Genomic DNA, 19,680 nt, shown 5'->3' on the forward strand with positions numbered 1-19,680 from the left:
TAAATCGAACATATTTCGAAATGAGAAGAATGAAATTTTCATTCTGAATATTCATTTTTATTTCTGAATATTTCAAATAAATATATAAAACGTAGAGGTAAATAAATGTTATTTAAATAATCGATACAAGAGAATTTCCTTTTTTTATAACCATAAACCTTTGTATACACATTTTATATTTTTATAAATAATTTATTTATTTATTAATTACCATAAATTATTTAATATAATTCGTTTTAGTTTCTAATTTGAGTTGATATATTTGTAGAAAACAATTGCTTTTTAAATATATTTTATTATATATGCACACATGTGTATGTAATAAATCGATACAATAATTTTCTTTTCTATAACCATAAACCTTTGTATACACATTATATATTTTTATAAATAATTCATTTATTTATTAATTATAACAAATTATTTTATATAACTCGTTTTTGTTTATTTTCTTTTTTTTTTTTTTAATTTGAGTCGATAATTACAGAAAGCAATTTGTTTTTTAAATACATTTTATTATACATACGAATTATGAGTATTACGTACGTATATATTGTATTACATCATTCACGCACACATTTACATAAATCTACTCTCTCCATATATATGTATATGTACATATGAGATAGAAAAAGTAAAATGGAAATATAATATTAATCATTTATATGAGAATAGCGTTGCGTTCCACATTTTGCCAATAGAGAATGATAAAAAGAAAAGAAAAGATAAAAAAAAAAAAAAGCAATAAAAAGAGAAATGCGTAAAATCGGTCGACATTGTTACTGGATAAATATCGTTAATTACTCGAACGTTCGAATGTCGGTCGTGTATTGCGAATCCTGATGTAATTTACTCGATGCACGACGTTTTATATCACACTGCCAGGTTTTTTGTCCTTTTCTTTTCTATTTTTCCTTTTTTTTTCTGCTTTTCTTTTGTTTCCTCCGTTTTTTCTCCAGATAAAAAGGAGGGACAAGGATAGATAGATAGATAACTAGCGAGAGAGAAAAAAAGACACTAGGAAAAGTTTATGTCAGTGATACTCAACCTGTTTCTTCTACTGGACCCCAAATTTTTTGTTGTTTTTGTTTTTTGTTTGAAAAAGTATTTTGTTTTTGTTTTGACACATACAGTCTCTTTTGAAGATACGTTATTGAAAGTAAATAACAGTTTATAAAAAAAAACGTAGAAAAAATTGAGTAAAAAACCTTTAAATGTAACAATTTACTGGACCCCGATTTTGTTTTAATTTTGTTTGGAAAAGAATATTTCTTTTTTAACATACACACACACACACACACACACAAACTCACACACAGTCTCTTTTGAATATCTGTTATTAAAAGTAAAAAACATCTTACACAAAAATACTTCAACAGATATAAAATATAGGTTATGATCAGTTATAACAGTGTATAAATCTTGTCATGAAATTGAACACAGATAAATATCATATTTTTAGGTTATATTTTTTTTATTCTTTGGTTTGTTTGTAGTTGTGACAATTTACTATATATTTTCTAATAGTAATGTGGACAAAATTTAGTAAAAACCAATAAAGGTAACAATTTACTAGACCCCAATTTTGTTTTTGGTTTTATTTGGAAAAATATTTTTTATATTTTTACACACAAATCGTCTCTTTTTAACATACGTTATTAAAAATAAAAAAACATCTTTAAAAAAAACTTTAATATAGTAATAAATTTAAATAAAAATAATAAATTTATAGGTTATGATTAATTATAACAGTGTATAAATATCATCATAGTATGTAACATAGATAAATATCATATTTTTAGGTTATATTTTTTTAATTCTTTGGTTTGTTTGCAGTTGTTAAACTTTATTAATATATATTTTGTAATAGTAATGTGGAAAAAATGTAGTAAAAAACCTGTAAATTTACCAATTTGCTAGGCCCCAATTAGACGCCCCTACGGTTACTCAAAAAATAAAAAATAAAAAAATAAAAAGTATAATAGCCCATTTTTTGTTTAATTTTTTATTGAAACATGGTAAATGCACGGTTGTACTTTTATTTACTGAATTTTATTATTAACACACTTTTAACAATGTTAACAAATTTTTTCTAACAACATAAACGTACTCGCATCTAGAACAATATTTTCATAGTATGCTAAATTTCTTCTTCAATTTTTTTCTTAACCTAAAAAAAGAAATTAAATACTAAAGAATAATAAATTATCTTTTACGTATGATATTTAAAAACTATTGTTTAATGTTTGTTAACTATTGAAATGGAATATCCATTTTTTAATTGATTGAAAAAACAAAAAATCAATTTATAGAAAAAAAATAACCTTTTCTAAACATAAATATATTTAAACATTAATTATATATATATTGAATATTAATAATATTTATTTATAATAATTTCGATTAGATTGAATTCATAAGAGCGAAAGGGGTTGGTTGTTGAGGGTCAATTGTGGCTGCTACAAACAAAAAAAAGGGTCAACAGGGATAGAAAAACAAGAAAAGTACTTTACTCAAACATAAATATATTTAAATATTATTGTAATCTTTGGTATTGTTTATAAGAGCTATTGGTTCTCAAGGAGGGAGAGGTGGGGTAGGAATGGGGATGAATCGTGATCGTCGATCAATTTTATTCGTTAAAGAAAGGAAAAAAGGGTAAATTATTGAGACTGGGTTATTCTTCGAATGGCAGGTTGAGTACCACTGGTTTACATCTATCGATCGTTACTTTCCAAACCGAGTTTTTCCGATCACGTATCTCCGGATATATATTTCGAACTATTTAACTACTCTTTTGTCTTCTTCCCAATAATATCTCCTCCCCTCTTTTTTTTTATTTTAATTTTTATTTTTATTTTTATTTTTGTTATTTCTTTTTTTGTTCTTTCTAAAAGCAAAGAGAGAAAAGAAATGGAAAGGACAACAAGAGAAAGAGAGAGAGATAAAAGAATAAAATTCGTTTGTCATATTGCACACTTGTCAATATTCATTAAAAATATCAAACGTGTTTTTAAAAATGTCTGACTGTGTTTATGTGTGTTGTGTGCACGTGTGTCTATATTTACATACATAGTTTTGTATATAAACAAATTGAGAACAAAGGCTGGAGAACACATAACACGTACCGAATATTTCTATTGATTGAAGTTATGAGTTTCTTTTTTAGGTTAGTTTCAAAATAATCGAATGTTCTTCTTCGAAATTTTTTAGGTTAGTTTTGTTTTGTTTTGTTTTTTTCTTTAAATAGTTAAATTTGTATGCCTAATTATTTTGAGTTATGAGTTTTCTAGGTTATTTTCAAAATAATCGAATGTTCTTTTTCGAAATTTTTCAGGTTAGTTTTTCATTTTTTTTTCTTTTTTCTTTTTTCTGCTGATAGTAAAACTTGTATGCCTAATTATTTTGAGTTATGAGTTTTCTAGGTTATTTTCAAAATAATTGAATGTTCTACTTCGAAATTTTTTAGGTTAGTTTTTCTTTACTTTCTTCTTTAGATAATAAAATTTGTACGCCTAATTATGACAAATCCTAAAAGGTTTGGAAAGAAAATAATGTTGATAGAGTAAATAAAAAAATCCTTTTTTCAATTCGGATATCAATTTTAACAAAATTTGCATGAATAAATACAGATAAATAATAGATAATAATTCAGTAACAAATATTCGAAACTTTTTAGGTTAGTTTTTTCTTTAATTCGTAAAATTTATAAGCCTAATTATGACAAACCTAAAAGATCTGGAAAAAGAGCAATTTAATTTTTACAAATAACCTAGAAACTTTAAAAACCTAACCTCTGTTTTATATTTTTCTTTTATTTTTCGTGTATTTCTTTTTTAAACATGTATTTGTTAATTTAATTTTTACGCACAAGATTTATTGATTTCAACGTTAATAACTGCATATATTAATATATATACACTTCAAATACATATACGCGTATACCGGGTGAGATAAAAGTTGCTTTCTCTTTACAAGTTTTGAAAAATTATTTATAATAATTGACAGAGCCCCGTTACTTTACAAACTTGAACATCAATTCGAAAAAGGTTTAAACAAAAGTAATTAATTAACATTTATGCTAATTCGAGAGTTATTGCCTTTGAAACATATTTTTAATGTGGAAAAATATGCTTTCACATGCTACTATTGTGCATTTTACGAAATAATGGCTAATAAATTCAAAAACGTCATTTTCTCATCAAAAAAAAAAAAAGATGAAAATGTAATTAGTAATTTCTGGTTAAACATAGATGATATAAAAAACAAATACAACAATGAATAATTTGTTTAAAATTATTTTGAAGAAAAGAACTTTTGATCTCAGCCTGTATTTTACATATACTATTAAATCTATCGAACAATTAAAATGTATTGGTTGACTATATATATATATATATATATAAACGTTCATTATATGCTTCTCATATATTTGTATATGTGTGTACACATACATACGTAAATTAATAATATTTTAATTGTTTTATTTAATATTATTTATAAAATAATTAAAGTATTTGGTTCGTAATCATTAGATAATAATAACTTTTGAGGTTAGATTACTATTTTGGACAAGTTAGTATATATAAACGTTTAATATATGTTTCTTGTGTATATTCACATACATACGTAAATAATTAATATTTTCATTGATTTATTTAATATTATTTGTGTAATGATTAAAGTATTTTGTTCGCAATCATTAGAGAATAACTTTTGAGGTTAGATTATTTTTTGGGACAAGTTAGTATATTTATAAACGTTCAATATATGTTTCTCGTGTGCATATACACATACATAAGTAAATTAATAATATTTTCATTGATTTATTTATTATTACTTATGAAATAATTAAAGTATTTTGTTCGTAATCATTAGATAATAACTTTTGAGGTTAGATTACTATCTTTGACAAGTTAGTAGCTATACAATGGTTGCTTCCTCGCATTCTCTTTACAATTTTTAACCCGGCCAATCGATACTTCCGTCATCATCGTTGAAAACTCAGCCGAAGCATATTTGACCTGCTGTTCAGAGAGAAAGAAAAAAAAAACGAGAGAAAGAAAGAAAGAATAAAAGAAAGAGAGAGAGAGAGAGAGAGAGAGTATGTGTGTGAGAGAAAGAGAAAGAACTAGCTGATTTACTTTCTTTCTTTTCAAATAGATCGATCTTTCAGATAACACATAACTCCTTCACATAAACTCGGCCAATTAGGCTCGATAATCGTTTCAACTTAACGCACAACTCTTAAGTTTTTTGTTCTCAATCTAGTATAGGTATTTTTATTTAACAATTTAATTTAGAATACTTAAAGTTTATTTATAATTTACGAAATATGAAATATATTTTTATTTTTGATTTTTTTTTAAAATGAAAATTCATTTGAAAGATATATATGTTTCTTTTATTATATATTATTTATATTTGTAATATATATATATAATAATATATATATATATAATATATATTAATATTATTAATAATATATTAATAATATATATATATATATAAATATGTATTTTTTATTTATTATAAATTTAATTAGTTCTAAATAATTATTATTATTATAAAATTAAAAAATAAATTTAATTTATTATAAATATAAATAATATATTTTAATTATATATAATATTTTTTATATAATGCATAAATAAATAATATATAGAAAATTATTATATATTTATAATAATTTATATATTTATATATTATATATATTTATATATTTATATATTATTATTTATATATTATATATTTATAATAAATATAAATAAAAAAAAATATAATTATTTATTATAAATTTATTAATTTATTATAAATATAAATAATATATATTATTATATATATTAATTAATAAATAATTATATATAATAATTAATATATATTATATATAATATAATAAAAATTATTATATATATTATTTATTATAGTCTTTTATTTTAATGCAAAAATATTTATATTATTTTCTTATTATAATATTAATTTTTTCATTTCTTTTAAAAGAATATTATCAAATTTATGGATTAGAGAAATTTTCTTGCCAGTTTAAATCACACATAATCTCTTTAATACAAGTAAGTCTACAGTATTATAGTCCTTTTGGGTTTCAAACCATCTAATTGTAAGCCCTGTTTCCATGGTTTTAAATACCTCGAAACGAGGAATTATAATATCTATATCACTGGTATCACTGATTTAGAATAGGATTATGTATTCAATCGTTAAATCGTATTTATTTGTCTTTTGTATTGGAATAATCAAAAATAAGATATATTTAATCGTACTATTTAATAAACAAAGGAGGTTTATCATTTAAATGTTTAAAAATAAATAAGGTAACAATAATTTCTCAAATTTTAAACCAATTAAACAATTAAATTACAAAATCTGAAAATGGAGTATGAAAACTTAATATGATTGTTTAAAAAACGGGATGGTATTTATTTTAACATTTCATAATTAATTATTTTTGTTAATATATAGGACACAGGTGGTTTCCAAAATTAGACATGACATTTTTAATTTGTTTAAGAAAATTTTTATTTAAAATAATAATTAAATAATATTTGTTGTATTAAAAAATTAAAAAATTGTTCGATTAAAAAAATACTAAATTTTTCATTTAATATATATATATTTATTTATTTATTTATTTTTGGTTTATTATAAATTTAATTTCTTATAAATATAAATTTAATAAATTATTAAATTATAAAGTTATTATTATTATTATTTATTTATTTATTATTTATTATTTAATTATTATTTTCGTAAAATATTTATTTCTTTTAGTCCATAAAATATTTTAAAATTTTCAAAATTCGGGCCACTTAGGTAAAACTTTGGGAACCTAAAGGATAAGGGTTGTTTGATTAACCCCATAAGAAAATATGCATATAAAATATGGGATTTGATAAATAAATAAAAAAAATATATTTGTATTATTCATAAATTCTTTTCGAAAATTGATTTCATTGATTTTCATAAAATTCGAAATGTTCTATACGTTTGCAAATAAAATTAAGGAATCGTAATAAGTTAATATCAGCATGATTAAGAAATCAGGGTCCTAAGGGGTAACACCTACATTCTAAGTCGTATCTAATAAACAAAATTTTAATAAACATTTATTAATATTTATTAATTATAGTCACTTTTTTTTCTATAAAATCATTTACAAAAATATTTCTTTATTGTTTTTATTTGTAATATTAATTTCAACACATAGATCGTGCTGCCATATTTTCTATTGTAATTTCATCCAATTATATTTCTCGTACAAAAGAATGTTCGACCAATCGTCTTTACTTTTCAAACATATCGACATATTTCAACATAACCTATAAGATACAAATTAACCCTATATTACTGAATACAAAAGTTCATTAAGTCGTATCAGGGTGATTTAATAATCTTCTATGAGAACGTTTTAAGACAAAACACGTGTTTTATTACAAACCAACATAATAAAATGATAAATATAGAACTATTAAGTTATACTTTCGAGAAAACGACTATTTTAATGCCATCACTTATTAAATACTTATAAAGTAACAAGAATTTATGAATAATAAATATATCACTGTAAAACCTACTTTTAACTAAATTTTAACAAACATTTATTGATATTTATAATTATAGTCTCTTTTTTCTATAAAATCATTTACAAAAATATTTCTTTATTGTTTTTATTTGTAATATTAATTTCAATGCATAGATCGTGCTGCCATATTTTCAAATGTAATTTTATCCAATCATATTGTTCGTATGAAAGATTATTCGACCAATCGTGTTTTCTTTTACAAACTTATCGACATATTTCAACATAACCTATAAGATACAAATTAACTGTGTATTACTGAATACAAAAGTTCATTAAGTCGTATCAGGATGATTTAATAATCTTCTATGAGAACGTTTTAAGACAAAACACGTGTTTTATTACAAACCAACATAATAAAACGATAAATATAGAACTATTAAGTTATACTTTCGAGAAAACGACTGTTTCAATACCACCACGTATTAAATACTTATAAAGTAACAAGAATTTATGAATAATAGATATATCACTGTAAAACTTATCAAATATAAACACACACGCAAAATGATAATAAGAAAACAACCATATAAGCTTACTCGTTAAAATATTATACTACGAAACAGATACATTGTTTGCCTGAACTAATATCGTTGACATTACTGAATAAATTAATAGCAAACTTAGTAATCGTTATTGATACACGATATTCAATTCAGAAATATTTCAAAAAGGTACGATTTAGGCAGTGATACTACTACATCAATTTTATACTTAATGAATTAGGAAGATAATTATTCTTTTTATTGTAATAAAACGTTTTAAATGATTTAGTGTTTATATATTGGATTGTCCGGAAAGTTCGTGCCGATTTTGATGGAAGATTGAAATGTTTTGCAATTTAAGTCTTTTTTATTGGTATATATTTATTAAATGATCTATAAGTGCCATTCTGTTTCACAATCTTTTTCCATCTTTAAGAGTAATTTCAAAATTTTGTTCTTCCAGAACTTTTCAGGTTTTTTTTAGCAAAAGAAGTTTAATGCCATCTATCGGAAATCGGCACGAACTTTCTGGCTAACTTAATAGTAGAGGTTAGGATGTATTGAAAAATACATAAATGTGGTTACGTGAATATAAAAATAACGAAAATTGGAGATTAACAAAAATGAGTCATTAAAAAAAAAAAAACAAATCACTGGATGACATAATAATGAATAAAAAAAGAAAAAAAATGTCTACTCATCATCTATGATGATTCTTTTAATATTATACTTTAAATTTTAATCAGCTTGGTTATATTAAGGCCAAAGATGAGCTTAAACAACGTCATTAAGTCGATGATACTCGATAATGCTTGAACGAGTCAGGTTATCGTGAAAGAAGACAATTATCTCTTCTTTCTTTTATGTTTGATCTTCGTTAAGGTGGTTTCATTTTCACTGGTTCATTGTAATCAAAAAAAAAGAAAAAAGGAAAAAAAAAGAATATGTCGAAAACAATTTTTTTCATTTCATTCTTTTAATTTTTTTTTATCAACATTTTCAAGTTTTACGTTACGAATTGGTTTCGTTTTATTTTTTTTTTTTTTTTAATGAAAGTTATTAATCGAACACAACAACAAAAGAATTTAAATTATTGAAATTATTTTGTGAGAGATAAAAGTACGATTTTGAAAAATAGTGAAATAAAAATGTTAATTAACATTTGCCAACGTTTTTGTGTATAAATAAATAATTATTTAAATAAATTTTTTTAAAAGAACGCGAAAGAAAGAGAATTATTTCAGTTTGTTTTTATTATACTTTTTTTATACCTCTATTATTATTATACTATACATTGATTATTATTATATTATACTATACATGATTGAGAACAACACACGTGACACACGTAATACAACTGAGAGTTTGTATAGGATTGTTCGGAAAGTTCCGTGCCGATTTTGATGAAAGATTGAAATGTTTTTTAATTTAAGTTCTTTTTTGTTGGTATATACTTATTAAATTATATATAAGTGCTATTTCTTTTTCACAATCTTTCTTCATTTTTAAGAGTAATTTCAAAATTCTAGCATTCCAGAACTTTTCAGGTTTTTTTTAGCAAAAACACTTTAATGCCATCTACCGGAAAACGGCACGAACTTTCCGGACAATCTAATACAATTTTTTCTTAAAAGAAAAAAAATATAAAAAAGAAATGAAAATTAAAAACAAAAATAAAATGTCCGTTAAGTAATCGTCAAAGTTATCTCTGATGGTAAAGAAGAGTACGACAAAATATAAATTATCGATTCGTACTTGATTTTAATTTTGTTAAATAAAAAATTATATTTTGTTTTGTTTTTTTTTTTAAATTATTTAATATTATTATGTATTAAAAATATACATAAAATATATAAGTACGTATATATGTTAATTTGAGTGCATATGTTGAACGTTTATATTTAAAATATAAATATAAACATTTTTTTGTTCTTCATATTAAAATATTCTAATATTAATAATAATAATAATGATAATAATAACAATAATGAAGATAATTATTTGATCATAGAAAATTATGAAATAAATTTATCTGAGAAAATGGTTAGAAATAGGTGACTCGTTTAAAAATCATTGAAAAAAATTCAATAATAATAATAATAATAACCTCAATCAATAAATGAAATGCGTATTATCTTGAATTACATTAATTACGTTCAAATATAATTGTTCTAATCTTGTATGTGAGTTTATATATTTATCTATGTATGGTATGATCAATTATTATTAACAATGATGAGAAGACAAATTTGTCAAACTTGTAAATCGACGCATCGTCCATGTTATAATCTCTTCCTTTTTCCAAACAGAAAAATATATCATATAATGGTAATAATGATAATAATAATAATAATAATAATAATAATAATAATAATAATAATAATAATAATAATAATAATATTAATGATAAATTAATTAACGAGATGTATAACGCATAAGCGTAGGTTACTTAGTTTTATATATATATAATATATATATTTCGGTTCCAGGATTCACTGCCCCATCCTCGAATCCGTGTTTCAAAGTTCCCGGGTACGAAATAATAATAATAATAAGAATAATAATATATTATATTATTATTATAAATATATATATATACATATGATAAAATAAAACAATATAAAATAATAATAATAATAATAATAATATTTATAAGTAATGATTATATTTATTATTATAATAATAATAATTATTATTAAAATATAAATATTATTATTATTATAATATTAAATATTAATAATATCAAAAAAAAAAAGTATCGTGTGCATATCGAAAACATGAATCATTTCGATGATGGGACGAATATCGGATGCTCCTTATTGGCCAGGTGTTCCGAGATTCATTATAATAATAAATAAATAATTAAAAAAAATAATAATAATAACAACAATAATAAACGAACGCTATCACTTAATGATAATAAAAGTAACTAAAATAATAAATTATGAAAGATCTGACGATGAATAAAACGTATGGGACTGTTTAGTTTCTACGAATAAACGTATACACACGTGTGTATGAGTGTTAACGTGTTTGTGTGAGTGTATGTGAGTGTTATAAACGATATAACCTGTAAAACTCGAACCTCCTTGTCGAAAACTTACATTATTATTATTATTATAATCTATACGACGAGTTTTCAATGAGATTTCAATGAATGATAGTTTGTGTGAGTATATATTTGTGTGTGTGTGTATGTGTGTGGGAGAAACTTTCGAGGATGTTAACGATGTACAAATGTGTAATTTAGTGTTGCAGTCTAAAAATCCGTCTTTAACGGTTTTTGCGGTTATTATTATGAAAACAGGACGATAATAAAAGAATTCCTTTTATTTTATGAGTAAAAAGAGAAAAAAAAATAAACAAAAGAAAAATGTGAGAGAAATATCAAGATGGCGGCGAAGTGGTTGAGTGAGTGTTTTGGCGGGAAAGAATGCTGAGAGAGAGAGAGAGAGAGAGAGAGATGGGATTGGTCGATGAGATTTGAAAATAAATATGACAGTGTGACGATGAATATAAAAAATAGTTTAGAAAATATAGAAGTTAATATCTATATTTCCAACCGAAAAAAATAAAAAAAAAATAAAACAAAAAATTAATAAACACTTTTTTGAACGTATACACGGTTAGAAATGAAACTTGAGAAAAAAAAAACAAGAAAATAATAAAAAAGATTCAAGGTGAGAGCGAGAGAGAATGCTAAAGAGGTTAAAAACAGAAAAAAAACGAGAGAGAATATAAAAGAGGAAAAGAGAGAAATGAACAATAAAAAAAAATAAAAAACAGTCGAAATTATCCCACGTGTATTATCTCTATTACTACTAACGAACCGTTATTTAAAAAAAAAAAAAAAAAATGTACTCATAAAATATTGCTCTCTCTCTCTCGCACACCACAAAAAGTAACGTACGATAAGAAAGAAAATGTGCTATGATGAGACGACAGTTGTCGAAATAAAAACTTTTTTCGATCAAAAATATACATAATCGTCTTTTTTATTTTCTATCCGATCACAACATAACCTTCCTTTTTTCTTCTTTGTCATAACAACATGGCCACCACCTGCCGCCGCCACTGCCGCCGTAGACGTAGACGCCATTACGTATTTTACTTTTAAGAAAAAAGAAAAAAAAAACAAAGAAATAGCTCGGACAAAAAAAATAATTACTTTATTTTCAATATTTCATTCATTTCTTATTTCTTATTACGAACACAATCGAGATAATTTGAATGAACAAAAGAAAGAAAGAAAAAAAAATAGAAAAGAAACACGTTTTCTTTGATCATAATAATAATAATAATAATAATAATAATAATAGTAAAAAATACGTAGGTAAAGAAAAAGTGAAGAGAGAAAACTCGTTAGGGAAGAAAAAGAAAAATTTCTAACCTACCCCTATAAACGTGAAAAACGATGAGAATAAAAAAAAAAAACAAGGAAAAAAAAAAGGTTCAAAAAGAGCAGGGGATAGTTGAATTGTAATTTTTTTTTATCTGTATTTTTTTCATCATAAGTTGAAAGATTAAGTGGATAGCGAGTTGAAAAGAGAAGGTGACGGAGGTGAGGGTAGGAGGGAGGGTGAGGGGTGAGGGGTTGTAAAGCAATTTAATAACGTATCGTGATCGTCGGTTATTGCCATTGAAATTCAAAGCTCGGAACTTAACGAAGGAAGCTTTAAACTCTTAACGATCCAACGAGACGTCGAGTATCGTGAGAATACTTACACCCACTCCACCCCATCATCCCCTTCACGCACACTCACGCATGGACATGGAAAAACGTACGTTTCTCTCTATTTTATACGTCTTTATGCTTTATGATAATACATTCTGTTATAAACGTCGAATGCATTCGAGAAATTCTTTTTATTATTATTATTATTATTATTATTATTATTTTTAGTATTATTATTTTTAGTATTATTATTTATTTCTCGATTCGAACAGTCGTCTGATATTTTTCTACCTTCGTATTTATCATTTTTCTTTTCTTTTTTTTTTCTTTTCTTTTCTAATATAACATTTCTCTCTTTCGTGTTCTCAATGGAAAGATACAAGTTAGATTACTGTATAAAAAGCTTCAAAGATTATTGAAATTAATTTTTTTTCCTATAACTCGAATATATACTGTATATATATATATATATATATATACTACAGTATAGTATAGTATACAATATATATAAATATAAATTTGTAATAAATAATGTATATATATATATATATGTATAGTACACTACATTATATTAAATTATTATACTATAAATATTATATTATTATATATGTGTATATATAGTACACTACTCGTATAACCCGTTATACGATGAATTGTGTGTGAGAAATTCATTAATTAATTGCATTTACAAAGAAAGTAAAAAATACGTTTAATTTTTTTTTGTTAAATTTTGTGTTTATACAATAATTTTATGTAATTTTGTGAAATTTAATTTTATAAATTTTATAAATTTAATAAATTTATAATTAAATAATGATAAATTATATACAGTTGAGGGATGGGGTTTGTAAGAAAGTGTTTGTGTAGTAAATTCGCGAAAAGAAAAAGATCTAAATTTTCTAATTAATTAATGATAATTAATTGTAATAAAAATATGAATGTTATTTGCGTGGTTCTAACACGCGAATAGTAAGTAATATAAATAAATAAAAATTAATTATATTATTTGTTAATTTGCAAAAGACTTGAGTATATTTGTCGAATTGTGAAATTTTATTCGAAAATATTTTTGACATTTATTATTAATTTATTATTTATTTATAATTATTTATGCATATATTATTATTTTTATTATTTATTATTATTTTTGACAAATAACTACACTTAAATCTGTTTGGTATGAATAATACTAACCATAAATTTTTATTAATGTCCGGTGTTATATTTTTTTCAATCATTTAAAAAAAAACTAACCTCACTTTTGCAACGACTTTGAAAAAAACACCTTGGAAAAACTGTACAAATTTTTTTAGACTAATTTTTGAAAGTGTCCTTTTCATTTTTGTCTTTTGTAGGTTCAATAAAAGACTGATTTTACATATGTATTAATTTTATCATTAAATATTCGGTATTTTGGGAGACAATATGGTGCGGCTTTGTTCATTTTGGTTCTCAATGACTCTCAAATCTTTTGTTTCGAGATATTTCAAGGATTATATTTGAACATTTTAATGAATTTCATATATTGTTGAAATAACGAACTTTAGGTAACGATTTACTTTTTACAATATCGTAAAAATTCTATGGTATTATTCATATTGTTAGTTAAAAATAATTTTCATGTGAAATAACTGATAAAATTATTATTTTTTTTTAAATTTTGACTTACAATTAGATAGCTTTCATAATTACAGGCACGTTTAGTGTGTAGTTTTTATTGCTAGTGATTTTTAGTTATTTAGTTATATTTTATTGCTAGTAATTGTTTATTTAATTTTTTCATTTTTTTTTAAATTATTTTTTAAACTTGGTTTTCTATATAACAATAAAACTGTATAAACCCTTTGAGTATCACAATCCATCAGGTATCTCCGTGTAAACGGTTTTGGGAAGTTCAGCTAATCAAATTGAAGTTTTTTCGTTAATTAGTGTAACTGTATCAGTGTAATCGTGTAAAGGTTAGTTCACTTTTACCGTGTGTTTCTTTCTCTATCACTTGTTTCAAAAACCAGTCACAGTTTACCAATAAAACCGATTATATACGAAAACGTATTATTATTTAAGGTTATATTGAATAATATATAAAAAGTTAGGTTAAGTAGGTTATAAATTTAAAGTATTATTATTTAACGTTATAAATAAATAATAAATCAAAAAGATTAATTAAGAATTATTTGAAAGAATATTTAAAAAGTATTATTTGAAAGAATTATTTAAAAGAAAAAAGAAATAAAGATGAAAGAACAAAATGTTGTTTTGTCAAGTATTTGACAAAAAAGAAAGATAAACAGAATAAAATATCGAGTTAACTTTTTTATTATCCTATTTTTGATACGTTTATGTTCAATTATGCATTGAAACAACCATAATTGGTTATAATCGGTCTAATAAATATCTTTGATGTAACAAAGCAATTAAATAATTCAATTTTATTCTCTTATATACCAGAATGAATTAAAAGTTTTCTTAGATTGCACGAGTACACCTTTACAATTCGTTTAAATAATCTTTTCACGTGGTTTGTGGGGAATAAAAAAAAAAAAAGAAAAAGAAGAAGAAGAGTAATTGATTCGAAAAATGATCTATAGGAAGTTTTGGCTCGTACAAATGTCCTTACGAAAGAGCTCAGAGTTTCGTTGGATTTTCTTCTTCAGAGTCTCTCACTCTCTTGGTTGTCGTTGATAAAAGAAAGAAAAAAAAAGAGAAAAAGATAGATAAATAGATAGATAGATAGATAGATAGAAAGAAAGAGAAAAAAGGTTAAACTCGTTTAGGAAAGTTACAGCCCTCTTCCAAAGGGGCCAGATTCAACGCTTTGATTCGCTCGAGCTCGTTCGCACGTTTCCTCGGGCACGTGCAACGAATAAAATCTACTTTCCGATTGTACTTACATATATATATATATATATATATAGTTATATATATATTTATCTACCTTTCCTTTTCACATGCATTTATACATACATACATATCTATATATATATACATGTATGAATGCATTAATCAAAGGGTATCAGAATTCTTGGCCTTGAAAGGTAACAAAAATAAAAAAAACAATGTTATGCATCACTCGAAAAAGTAATTTTGCAAAATGTTATTCCAAATAGATTTTCTTTTTATTATACGATTAACCTTTTAGACACTATGCGCCACTATTGTGGCTTTCACGGATGCCATATTCCAGTACTACGCGTTACTGTAGTTGCTTTCGCGAATGCTATCTTTCAGTACGATGTGCCACTATAGTGGCTTTCGCGGATAACATCTCCCAGTATAACACGCCACTATATTGGCTTTCACGAGTGCCATTTTCCAGTACGATGCGCCACTATATTGACTTTCGCGAATGACGTCTTCTAGTAGGACGCGTCACTATATTGGCTTCCACGAGTAAATATCTTTTAAAATATATTATACCTAATTTTTTTTATTTTTAATATTTCGTTTGTGTTCAAGTCAAAAGTCATTAATTTAACCTTTTACGGACAAGAGGTGACTCTCGGTCGCCACGACGTTTATCTCGGCAGGACGAGGGGCGAGTGAGAGGCGACAATCGGTGCTTATTATATATTTTATTAACTTTAATCAAAGGGAATGAACTATTGGTACTTGGAAGTGGGTTCTTCAGCTTTTTATATTTTTAAAACATTTTGCATTAAATAGAAAGAGAGAGAGAGAGAGAGAGAGAGAGAGAAAGTAAATAAATAAATAAAAAAATAAAGAAAGAAGTATATTACATTACTCTCTTGCACACGATCGTTGTGTCTGAAGTCCCTGCTACGAAATGAGAAAGAAATAGAGAGAGAGAAAAAAAAAAGAAAAAAAAAGAAGAAGAATACCCGACGAAAATCTCGAAGGTTCTCCTTAAATCCTTCAAAGCCTCTTTCTCTTTCTTTCAGTATTTTTCTCTTTTACTCACTCTCCCGGGTCTTTTCTAAAAGCGTTAAAGCAACGTCGCTTATATCTTCGATCCAATCCTGAAGTAGTATCCGAGTGTGTCTAGGTTCTAAGAAGACTTGGCCATTACGACGACACAAACGACGACGACGACGACGTCTACACCCCAGTCTTCTCCACACCCCATCCCTCAACTCACTACACCCTATTCGCCCCCCTTTTTCACTTCCATACCGTTCTTTTTTTTCACTCGACCTTCCAATCTCTTTCAACCGCGATGCCCTTGCCTCCGTTAATGAAGCAAGCACGAAGCTGGAAACCTCTACTCTACTATCTTTCTCTCTTTTTCTTTTATTTTTGTCTTTTCTTTTCTTCTTTATTATTCTTATTTTTATATTCTACCGTCAGTTGTTTTTCTCCCACTCTCTGTTTTTATTTCTTTCATTGTCTAGAATCATTCTTGAGAATATACAGTAAGATTTTCTATATAGCGTTGAATATATTTTACGTAATGTTTTATATTGTACGAATGTAAATAATTGTAATTTTAATATTTATCGATTATCAGCTTTTTTAGGTTAGAAAAATGAAAAATGAATTTTTACGATGCGCGTGCACAGCGACATGAAATTTACAGCAGGATATGTTTTTTTTAAGAGTGATTCTTATTAAGTGTTGTAAGTTGTTTTTAAGTTTAATACTAGAGGTAAGTTGTTAAGGTCGTCGCGATGTTTTGTTCACTATTTTTTAAAAATTTACAAATATTGTTCGAATGAATGAAATGGATTTGCTGGAAGGAATTAATATTTACCTATATTTCATTACGGAATTAAAAATATCAACGTATATTTTAAGAAAAGTAATACATAAGTTTTATATATATATATATATATATGTATACAATAAAACAAAATTTGAAATTAGTCAAACAGGCTCAGTTCGTAAATTTAGTGTTAAGTTGTAATTTTCTTTAGATTCATTTTTAAGCTCGGTATATTGAAAACTAATTGAAAAATACAGTGATGTAAAATTGGAAATACCAAGTGTTTTGTTACGGATGCTTTTATGAAGCAAGCACGAAGCTGGAAACCTTTACTTTTCTTTTTCCTTCTTATTTTCATATTCTACCGTCAATTGTTCTTCTTCCACTCTTTTCTTTTTTATTTTTTTCATTGTCTAGAATCATTCTTGAGAATATACAGGTAAGATTTTTTATATAACGTTGGATATATATTTTACATAATGTTTTATACTGTGCGAATGTAAGAACGTAAAAAAATTATTGTAATATTGACACTTATCGGTTGTCAGCTTTTTGAGGTTAGGAAACTTGAAAATGAATTTTTACGATGCGCGTGCACAGCGACATGAAGTTAACTGCAGGATATGTTTTTTGTTTTGAAGGGTGATTCTTATTAAGTGTTGTCAGTTATTTAAGGTTATTTCATTTTCTTTAGATTCATTTTTGAGCTCGGTATATTGAAAACTAATTGAAAAATACATTGATGTAAAATTGGAAATATCAATTGTTCTATTTCGGAACTTTTTTGAAGTTTTTATGTTTTTATGAAACAAGTATGAAGCTGGAAACCTTTAATTTACTATCTTTTTCTTTCTTTTCTTTTTTAATTTTTTTTTTATTTTTCCGTCAGTTTTCTTTTCTCACTTTTTTTTTTATTTCTTTCATTATTTAAAATATTAGACTTTCTAGTTAAAGTTTTTAATTTTTTTTTTTTTTTTATAATGATTTACATTTTCTATATTCAATCGAAAGTTATTGACCGTATATTCATCTTCTTTTTCTTTGATGAGAAAATAATTTTTCTTTTTTTAATTTACTAGCCATTATTTTATAAAAAGCATCAATAGCAATATGTGTAGGCATTAACAAAAAGTATTTATTAAAAATTTATTAAACGTAAAAGAAATTTATTCATTATAAAATAATCATTTTCAAAAATCGTTGAAATTATTACTAAAAATTATTTTTTATTTTTGAAATTAAATATTGAGGAAAAAGATTGATTTATTTTATAATCAATGTTAGTTTGTAATTGAAATGAATTTCTGTTTAAAATAACGTAAATAATTTTGGACAGAAACAACTATTAAACCATACACACGTCATACAAACAAATCCTTATTGCATACTAGTTCATGAAAAACTGTGTTTCGTGTTAATTCAAAGATGTACGCAAACCTGACGCACATATTTTCATATCAAACATGAGTCTTTTTCAGCAACTTTATAATCGTGTTATACGAAGGAAATAATGCAATTTTGTGTACGAGTTACATGAGTAGTACGTTATACGAATTTCATGTTATAAGAATTCAAGAGAACATATATATAAAAAGAATAAAAAAAAATTAATTAATTATTTTCCCCAATTGTACAAATTGTTGATTAATTTCCATTAAATTTTTGGGAAAGTAATATTTATAATTTCAACTTATAGAAATTTCTAAATTTTCTTTTAACAATTTAAATCTACTGAAGCTTATATTTTTGATGATTTTTTGTAATAATGACAAGAAAATATTATTTATTTCTGACAAAATAAAATTATTTGAAAAATAATTAAAAAATAAAATTATAATATAATTAAATTTTTTTAAAATAAAATTATTTAAATTTAAATATTATGAAAAGAAGATTATCGATGTTTTATAATCGATCATAATCTACTTTGTTATTGAAATGTGATCTTCTTACATTAAAATGACACAAATAATTTCTCTACAAGGAAATAATTGTTCCAGGATACAAAGCTTAAAACAATTTTTCCATATCATATAACAATTAATACAATAACTGTTCTTTGAGTCAATTCAAAGATGAAACAATATTGTGAAAACTAAAATTTTCATTTTAGAAATTGTGCAACTAACTTTGTTTATAGTCTGATAATTTTTTTCTTACATTTATTTTCATCCTCACCAATTTTTTCAAATATGTAAGAGGGGGACAAATAATTTTATTGCAAATTTATAAGTTTTTAGAAACCTATTATATAATTATTACA

At 24.3% G+C, this 19,680-nt stretch overlaps 1 protein-coding gene and 1 long non-coding RNA gene across 8 annotated transcripts in view; both read left to right on the top strand.

Annotated features, from left to right (window-relative positions):
• Window positions 1-19,680, top strand: part of LOC107071877 (uncharacterized) — a 144,408-nt gene that overhangs the window by 6,341 nt on the left and 118,387 nt on the right. The window lies entirely within an intron of this gene.
• LOC149031752 (uncharacterized) lies at window positions 320-12,068 on the top strand. Of its 2 annotated transcripts, XR_016177397.1 has the most exons (3): window positions 320-3,293; window positions 3,426-5,104; window positions 11,546-12,068. It is a non-coding gene; the product is annotated as an uncharacterized LOC149031752 (long non-coding RNA). The 2 variants fall into 2 exon arrangements; XR_016177396.1 differs by having other exon boundaries at window positions 320-5,104.

Source organism: Polistes dominula, unplaced genomic scaffold (genome assembly GCF_049000335.1).
Source record: "Polistes dominula isolate Pdom_NZ unplaced genomic scaffold, Pdom_raw_medaka contig_78, whole genome shotgun sequence".
Classification (NCBI taxonomy): domain Eukaryota; kingdom Metazoa; phylum Arthropoda; class Insecta; order Hymenoptera; family Vespidae; genus Polistes; species Polistes dominula.